Source organism: Coptis chinensis, chromosome 9, assembly GCF_015680905.1.
Source record: "Coptis chinensis isolate HL-2020 chromosome 9, ASM1568090v1, whole genome shotgun sequence".
Lineage (NCBI taxonomy): Eukaryota > Viridiplantae > Streptophyta > Magnoliopsida > Ranunculales > Ranunculaceae > Coptis > Coptis chinensis.
The window spans coordinates 74880957-74889982 of record NC_141464.1 but is presented as its reverse complement, the minus strand read 5'-3'; the positions used below and the strand labels follow the sequence as shown (position 1 = coordinate 74889982).

Here is a 9026-nt window from a genome sequence, read left to right as displayed (position 1 = left end):
TAGATGCTATAACAAAACTTCGTAAAAGGTATCTAGAGAAATCTATGAAGATATAATTGGGTCTCAACAGAGTCTCGATGTTTTACTACAAATCACAAGTTTCATGTTGGACGCAAGTACTCGTGGCTTGGAAATTATGATCAAGGATTACTCTATCAACCGCCATCTACTTCAAAGATCCCTTATGAAAATGAAACATTTTTAAAATACAAAAATTCAGTATCTTCCACCGAATTAGTCAATTAGATGTGGTGTCATGGATGTTTTTGTTCAAAATAACAAGCAACAGGCCAATTTTAAAAAAATTCATCGTAAATGTAAAATACTTCATTTATACTTAATTTATTTATACAAATTTCAATCTGGGGAGATCAAAAGATGCAGGGTTGTTTGTCCGCTTGGCTAGTCAAAGCGTAGGCTAGTTCATAGATCTTTGGGCTTCGATTACCAAGGAATAGAAACTTTACAAATAAAGCCCGAGGATTGGCACTCCATTGCTGTTATTTTATATGTATATGGTTACAATTATCTACGCTCGGTGTGCATATGATGTAGCCCGGGCGGATTGTTAGCTAGTGTGTATCATCTTACGAGAATACAAGTATGGTGTGGATCAACCGGAAGAGGTATGCATAAAAGTATTTGCCCCAAGGAGGAATCCTAGAACTCCGTCTGTTTTTCTGGATTTGGAAAAGCTGATTTTCAAGAACGGGAATCTTATGATATGTTGGGAATCTCTTATGATAATCATCCCACCTGAAACGTATTTTGATGCCCGAAAGTTGGATAGGATGGCCTTTACGTAAGGATTATATTGCCCCTAATTTCTATGAAATCCAAGATGCTCATTGAATGATAAGAAACTAATTTTCATTTACTTCTACGATTCCAGATATTCAAGGAATTTTTTTACATTATGTTCTAGATCAAACAGAGTCATTGCACTCTCATTCGTATTATGGGTGCGCTAAAAATAAATAAATAAAGAGTTTTGCAACATGAACTTTGTATCACAAGACATCACTTATATGTGTTCTAGAGGGTCTCGTAGGGAGGAGTTAATAAATATAATATATGAAATAAAATCCAAAGAAATTAATAATTAAATTAAATTTCAGTATCCATTATTAACCACATGCCAGGAACCAGATTTGAACTGGTGACACGAGGATTTTCAGTCCTCTGCTCTACCAACTGAGCTATCCCGACTCTTCCCATTTAATCGTCCCCATACTATTTAGATTAGAGGGCTTGGGTCTATGTCAATCAATTAAATAGACTAAAAAAAAACATTACAAAGTGTTATCCAAGCTTGGAATTTCTTGGCTCTTCAAAAAGAATACTTTGTAAGTTAAGTTTAACTATAAAAATGAATTATTATATTTACTGTGAATGATTCAAACGTGGATTCCTTTTTCATATTCATAGATGTTAATTTGCACATATGTTGTATATATCACAAGACTTGTGATAAGAGAGAAACCTTTCTCCCACGATCCGTTTGTGAAAGAGTAAAACGACTAATAAACATAACTAATGTGGAACCACTGAAAAAAAGGATAAAAAAACTAGTTAGATAAATAGTTAGGGAGTAAAGCGGACTTTCTTTGGGGATAGAGGGACTTGAACCCTCACGATTTAAAAAGTCGACGGATTTTCCTCTTACTATAAATTTCATTTTTGTCGGTATTGATATTGACATGTATAATGGGACTCTATCTTTATTCTCGGCCCAATTAGTGAGTTCTTTAAAAGATCTATCAGACTATGGAATAACAGATTTGATCAGTGAATATTCTATTTTTACTTAACCTTGGAATCGATTCACAAGAATTCCTAAATTTTGCATATAAAAAAAGAAAGAGTATTTCGGATTGCCATGAATCTTTGATATTTTATTGCGATATCACGTGACGTATATGGGTTCATCCTTTATTTATATGGAGTTTAAATAGAAGGATTCTCGATCAATGCAGTCAACTCTATTCGTTAGAACATCTTCCATTGAGTCTCTGCACCTATCCTTTTTTTTATTATTTTTGCTTTCGAACCCCTTTTTTTTTTTTTTTTTTTTGAAAAAACAGGATTTGGCTCGGGATTGCCCTTTTTTATTCAGGGTTTCTCTGAATTTGAAAGTTATCACTTAATATGTTTCCATACCAAGGCTCAATCCAATTAAGTCCGTAAGCGTTTACCAATTTCGCCATATCCCCACTTTTTTGAGACTAGGATCTCGTTGGGATGCCCCTCTTCCCCTTTCGCGTTCATTTATTCTGGAGCCTTTTACGTTTAATTGTTAGATATGCATTTCTCTATATAGAAAAAGTGTCTCTGTCTCCCTTGTTTGATTTTCTTTTCTATTTTATTGCATTTCATATATCAGAGGACCTATATTTGTATTTAGTCCAATCAAAAATGATTCTATCATTGATGTATCCGCAATTCAATATGGATGGATATATACCACATATATATATGCCTCTCTTACTCTCATTTTTCCCTATAATTTTTATTACTTGAACGGTCGATTCCCTTTTTTTTCGCCTTATCCCCTACCTTTCCGAATGAAACCAGAGGAATGTCTCATTCTAATCTGGATTTATCCTTAATCTTTATCCCTATCTTTTCCTTAGGACCGCCCCTGTATAATTAGAATAGAGTTATTCTACTATAATATAAGTTTAAGTTATTATAGTTATTTCCATTTAATTCTATTAATTGTTATAATATAAATTGTTATAATAATATTGTTGTATTGTATATAAATATATTATTATTTATTCTATTTATGTTACATATTACATAACATATCATAACATATACAGTATATTCATTATCATTATGAATTAAAATTATAAAATTCATACGGAATAGCCAAGATTACAGTAGTTCACTAAAGCCTTACGCACAGCGCAAGTTCTTTTATATGAGCCCGCTTAGCTCAGAGGTTAGAGCATCGCATTTGTAATGCGATGGTCATCGGTTCGATTCCGATAGCCGGCTTTTATCTCTTTGGTCTTTTTTTTTTTTACATAATCAAGTTACATAAATTATTAAGAATGTCTCCTTGAAATCAAAGAATATTGAAAGACTTCTTCCCCCTTCTCCAAGGATCGCTGATCTATTATGACGGAAGAACTTCCAACTATGAATAAAAATGGATTGGAGCAATTAGATCTCTACCGAACAAATCATAAAAAGTATACCTAACTTCCTATATATACAAAGGGGTCTGGATATTGATACAATTCATCCCATTCTTCTTTGTAATACAGTACTTCATTAGATTTCGCTTCGTTTATCATTTAGTTCAGTCTTAATTTAGGGTTATTTTGTAATTTTTTTTTTTCAATAAAATAAAGGAGTCTTTATGTCTCGTTACCGAGGGCCTCGTTTCAAAAAAATACGCCGTCTGGGTGTTTTACCGGGACTAACTAGTAAAAGGCCTACCCCCGGAAGTGATCTTAGAAACCAATTGCGTTCCGGTAAAAGATCTCAATATCGTATTCGTCTAGAAGAAAAACAAAAATTGCGTTTTCATTATGGTCTGACAGAGCGACAATTACTTAAATACGTTCATATCGCTGGAAAAGCCAAAGGTTCAACGGGTCAGGTTTTACTACAATTACTTGAAATGCGTTTGGATAACACCCTTTTTCGATTAGGCATGGCTTCGACCATTCCCCGGAGCCCGACAACAATTGGTTAACCATAGGCATATTTTAGTTAATGGCCGTATAGTAGACATACCGAGTTATCGATGCAAACCCCGAGATATTATTACTACAAGGGATGAACAAAAATCCAGAGCTCTGATTCAAAATTATCTTGATTCATCCCCCCGCGAGGAATTGCCAAAACATTTGACTCTTCACTCATCCCAATATAAAGGATTGGTCAATCAAATAATAGATAGTAAGGGGGTCGGTTTGAAAATAAATGAATTGCTAGTCGTAGAATATTATTCCCGTCAGACTTGAACCTAACTAAAAAAAAAAAAGTTCGGATAATTTTGCCCCCTTTCGAGGAAATAAATCGGCCTAAGGCAAGGAATTTTATCTGGGTTTTTCTCCGATTCATTTATCATAAATGGGTCGAGGGGAAATTTTCATCCCTTGGCGACTCTTTCCAATATTTTATGTACCACAGTACCACAACAACTACAATTAGGAATATACAATCTATATTAAAGAAAGTTAAAAACGTTGGAATAATGATATCTATTGTTGTTATTTTATTGGATTTGATCCATTGCGGTCAGTAATGTTCGTGAATTAGTTGCAGGTACGGAAAGAGAGGGATTCGAACCCTCGGTAAACAAAAGCCTACATAGCAGTTCCAATGCTACGCCTTGAACCACTCGGCCATCTCTCCTGCAGAATCTTATGATTATGACCCAGAAATCGAGTGAATAGCGAGCCATTCCTAGTATTTTGCAGTATTCATATTATTTCAGTATAGGTATGGCCGATCAATAAAGAAAATAGAAAACTTTTCATCAAAGAAAGATCTTTCTCCAGGGGGATAAAAATATCTATTTATCTTGTGAAAAGCCATTAAAAACAAACATGACATGAATAGATATATCTTTTGTTTATTTTGTCAAGAAGTCGTCTTTTTCTGATATTTATACCGGATTAAACCAATGAATTGGAACGAATCGAATCGTCTGATGTATCCATATTTTATACTACATTTAGACCATGATTATATTTATATTATGGTTACGGGAATTAAAAAGTAACCTTCCCGTTTCAGATTTCTCAACAACAACTCCCTACCTTGTGGATCTATTACAAATTCAGGAATCATACCAGGTATTTTTATATTTCAATTATTAGTGTATACACGGTATGCGCACAAAATTGATGGTTATTCTATTTTTATCATAGAATGGTTATTTGATTCTTTTTCCTTTTTGGATCATAATTCAATCAAAACTAACTCCTCGAGTTATACTAATCTGTAGGAAAAATTACTAGATTCTTCCACTTAGATGAAATGAAATATAATAATAGTTCTGTTCATTGGTATACTACTACATTGTACATTGTTTGGCTTAAATCCAATCGGATTCAAATATTTCTTCCCATCGATTCCTATCAAAAAGGAACAATTTGAGTGGAAGATCCACATCTTTTTTTTAGAATGAGTCTGTTTTTATGTTATTTCAGATCGCATAATTCCTTTTTGTGGGATCATTTTCCTACGAGAGGTAATGCGAAGAATTATCGAATGGATTGTTAACTATGCCCGGATCGCGGATAAATGGAAATTTTATTGATAAGACCTTTTCAATTGTAGCCAATATCTTATTACGAATAATTCCGACAACTTCGGAGAAAAAGAGGCTTTTACTTATTACGAGAGATGGTGCGATTTGATTTTTTCTTTCGCTCTCAGTCTTACGAGAAAGGCACATGATTTGGGATAGAAATAAAAAATATTATTGAAATAAACCTACGCTTGCTGAAGGTGAAGTTTGAAAATAGAACAATTCCTTACGTCGTGTATCCTCGATTGATGCGACCTCAGACGCTTCAATTTTAGATTCTAGTCTTAAGCGAAAGGTTACACCTATGGGTTCGTATTACAGGTCAACACCACTCCACTAGTACTAATAGGGCATAGGGAAGAAGCACTACACCTAGGAATCAACAACACGAAAACTTTGTTATTGTTATAAAGTATACCCTTTCCTTATCGGGATCAGGATTACCAAGAATGGTTGGGACAACAAACATCCATCTCGTTCGTACTTTGGATACCCGTATAACCATCGTGTTGGGGATTACACCAATACCAATCGGTTCCCCCACTACACAGATAACTTGTATGAACACAATTCAACTCCGGACAAAATCTAAATATCAACTACAACCTATACTAACATGCCCAACTCGCTAAACAACTATTAACAACAGATAATAATGTAAAGCAGTAAAAGGCAAACCACAAGACAAAGATTTACCGTGGTTCGGCCAATGATGCCTACTTCCACAAGAGCCAGTTCTTAATAAAATGGGAAGGAAGATTACAATCTCTCCTTTCAGTCTCTCACCTTACTAGATCACTCTTATCTCTTTACAGGGTTGTATCTCTGTAAAGGTTCTCTCTCTTTGTTTTAGTCTGGATTCCAATCCTTCTGACTTGTTTGGTTCTGTTGGTTATGTTTTCCAAAACCTTGATTTTTGGTTTTATCTCCAAAAACCAAATTTCGGGTACTGTAGATAGGCCCACAAAATTTATGCGAAGGGCGGGCGCTTTCACTCTGGCTGAGTCGCAATGAAGACTGGAAGCTGGCTGGCGCATCACTTTGAATGCTGGTCGCCTCTATGTTATTGGAACTCGAAGCGAAGTCGCGCTATCTTCTATCTCGACTTATCGCGATGTCGAATTAGCCCGTTTAAATCCGCTCGGTTTCTCTCCTCATGTGAGGGATAACTCAACAATCTCCCCTCGAGCGGTGAGGGGGCTACCTCCATGCAATTGCCAAATCCAGAGGAGGTGTCGCCATTCCGCAATAGCACAACAAACATCAAACTTACCTTTCGGTAAGACTTTGGTCATCATATCCGACCCGTTCTTGTCGGTATGGATCTTCTCGATACACAAATGCTTGTCTTCGAGTACTTCTTTAATCCAATGATAACGCGCCGCGTGTATGTGCTTGGATCTAGAATGAAAACTCGGATTCTTGCTCAAGTGGATGGCGCCGACGGGTCACATAGAACTACAAACTGTTTTCGCTTTAGCCCTAGTTCGTCGAAGAACCTCTTCATCCATAGCAACTCTTTGCAACACTTTCGGTGGCTGCAATATACCAAACTTCAGTAGTGGAGAGGGCAACACACTTTTGCAACTTAGATTGCCAAGAAACCGCTCCCCTGCAAAAGTAACCGGATAACCGGAGGTGGACTTCATCGAAGTCAACATCACCGCCATGTCCGCATGATTGTAACCTTCAAGTAAGGGCTTACTTCCACCAAAGCACAAACATGATTTGGAAGTGCCTTTGAGATATCTCAATATCCACTTAACACCTTCCCAATGCTCTTTTACCGATTTGACAGAAATCGCTTACCACCCCAACGGGCGAAAAGCAATGTCCGGTCTAGTACACACCATGGCATACATCAAACCGCCATCGGATGCATAAGGAATCTTTTCCATCCGACTCTGCTCATGCTCACCCTTAGGACACATCTCTTTGGTCATGCGGAACTGGCCACCAAGCGGATTAACCGGATCGGGCCCGGCTTTGATCCATGTTGAATCTCTTCAACACCTTCTCAATGTAGCTTTCTTGAGAAAGCCACAACTTCCCACTCTTTCTGTCACGAGTGATCCGCATCCCAAGTATCTGCTTTGCTTGACCCAAATCCTTCATCTCAAAGGACTTACTCAAGTCTTTCTTCAGCTTGGATATCTTGTTGATGTTTGGGCCAACTATCAACATATCATCCACATACAGCAATAACACTATGAAATCCCTATCTGGAAATCTCTGAACAAACGCACAATGATCGGAAGCAGACTTCTTGTATCCTTGCTTCACCATAAAGGAATCAAACTTTATGTACCATCGCCTCTCGGTGCTTGCTTCAACCCATACAAGCTCTTTATCACCTTGCATACTAGGTGCTCCTTGCCTTTGACCTCAAACCCTCCGGTGGTCCATGTAGACATCTTCTTCAAGGTCTCCATGAAGAAAAAGCTGTCTTAACATCTAGCTGCTCAACCTCTAGGTTCATACTTGCGGCCATACCCAATACCACCCGGATAGAAGTCATCTTCACTACGGAGAGAAAAATCTCATCAAAGTCAATCCCTTTCCTTTGACCGAATCCCTTCACAACAAGCGCGAGCTTTGTGCCTTGGGTGAGGATTGTTCTCCTCATGCTTGACTTTGTATATCCACTTATTCTTGAGAACTTTTCTCCCCGTGGGTTTCTCAACTAACTTCATAAGTGTGATTCTTATGCAAAGAATCCATCTCGTCATGCATGGCCTTCAACCATTTTTCTTTGTGCGTACCTTCAAGTGCCTCTTGATAGTACATAGGTTCTCCACCATCCGATAGTAGCGTCGCACGTATGTGGTGGATACCTGGTTGAAGCTAGTCTCTCTCCTGTCGGACTCCTTGCCCCATCTGGCTGGTGCCTCGGGGAGGATGCACTTCGCTTTTGCTCGGTGGTGGTTCATGCATCTCATCTGCATCTTCTATACCAATAGGTTCTATCCCATCATGAGCAATAGGATTCTCATCATGAGCTTCAAACTCATGGTTCTCTGTATTCTCAATGCCTTTCGCCGTGACGTTCCCGGTAGGAACCGTTTACGAATCAACAAGATCATTGGTGAAAGCTTGTAGCTTCTCACCCTCCTCAAAGTCTGCTATGGTTTGGTCTTCTAGGAACACAACATCTCGACCGGATTACCTTCTTGTTAATCGGATCATAGAGTTTGTAACCAAACTTTTCATCTCCATAACCCAGAAAAATGCACCGCTTGGCTTTGTCATCAAGCTTGGATCTCTCATCCTTGAATATGCACAAATGCCCCCGCACCCAAATACCTCAAGTATCCATAATCAACATCTCGCGACCATACTCTCCGGATAATCACTATTCAGAGGCTTTCTTGGTGACGGAGTTGATCACATGCACGGTACAGCGATTGCTTCTACCCGGTAAGCTTCTAGGTAGCTTAGAGTGAGATAGCATGCATCTTATCCTCTACAATGGTGCGGTTCATTCTCTGCTATTATTCCATTCGCGGTGTCTTGGGACGGCGGTGCGCTCATGGCCGAATCCCATGACTCACGGCAATACTCTTCAAATGGCCCAATGTACTCACCCCATTATCGGCGAATACACTTCAACAACTTCCCGGTCTCTCTTTCCACCATCGTGGAATTTCTCAAACACGCCAAGTACTTCATCCTTGGTCTTGGACTATAGACCCATATCTTTCTTGACGATCATCAATGAATGTCAAAAGACTGAAACTCCACGGTGGGACTT

General features: G+C 38.0%; 3 non-coding genes across 3 annotated transcripts; 1 reads left to right on the top strand and 2 right to left on the bottom strand.

Annotated features, from left to right (window-relative positions):
• Positions 1-1136: 1136 nt before the first annotated feature.
• TRNAF-GAA (transfer RNA phenylalanine (anticodon GAA)) lies at positions 1137-1209 on the bottom strand. The gene has a single exon. It is a non-coding gene; the product is annotated as a tRNA-Phe (tRNA).
• A 1721-nt stretch (positions 1210-2930) lies between these two features.
• TRNAT-UGU (transfer RNA threonine (anticodon UGU)) lies at positions 2931-3003 on the top strand. The gene has a single exon. It is a non-coding gene; the product is annotated as a tRNA-Thr (tRNA).
• Positions 3004-4287: 1284 nt separating this feature from the next.
• On the bottom strand, positions 4288-4374 carry TRNAS-GGA (transfer RNA serine (anticodon GGA)). The gene has a single exon. It is a non-coding gene; the product is annotated as a tRNA-Ser (tRNA).
• Between the last annotated feature and the right edge of the window lie 4652 nt (positions 4375-9026).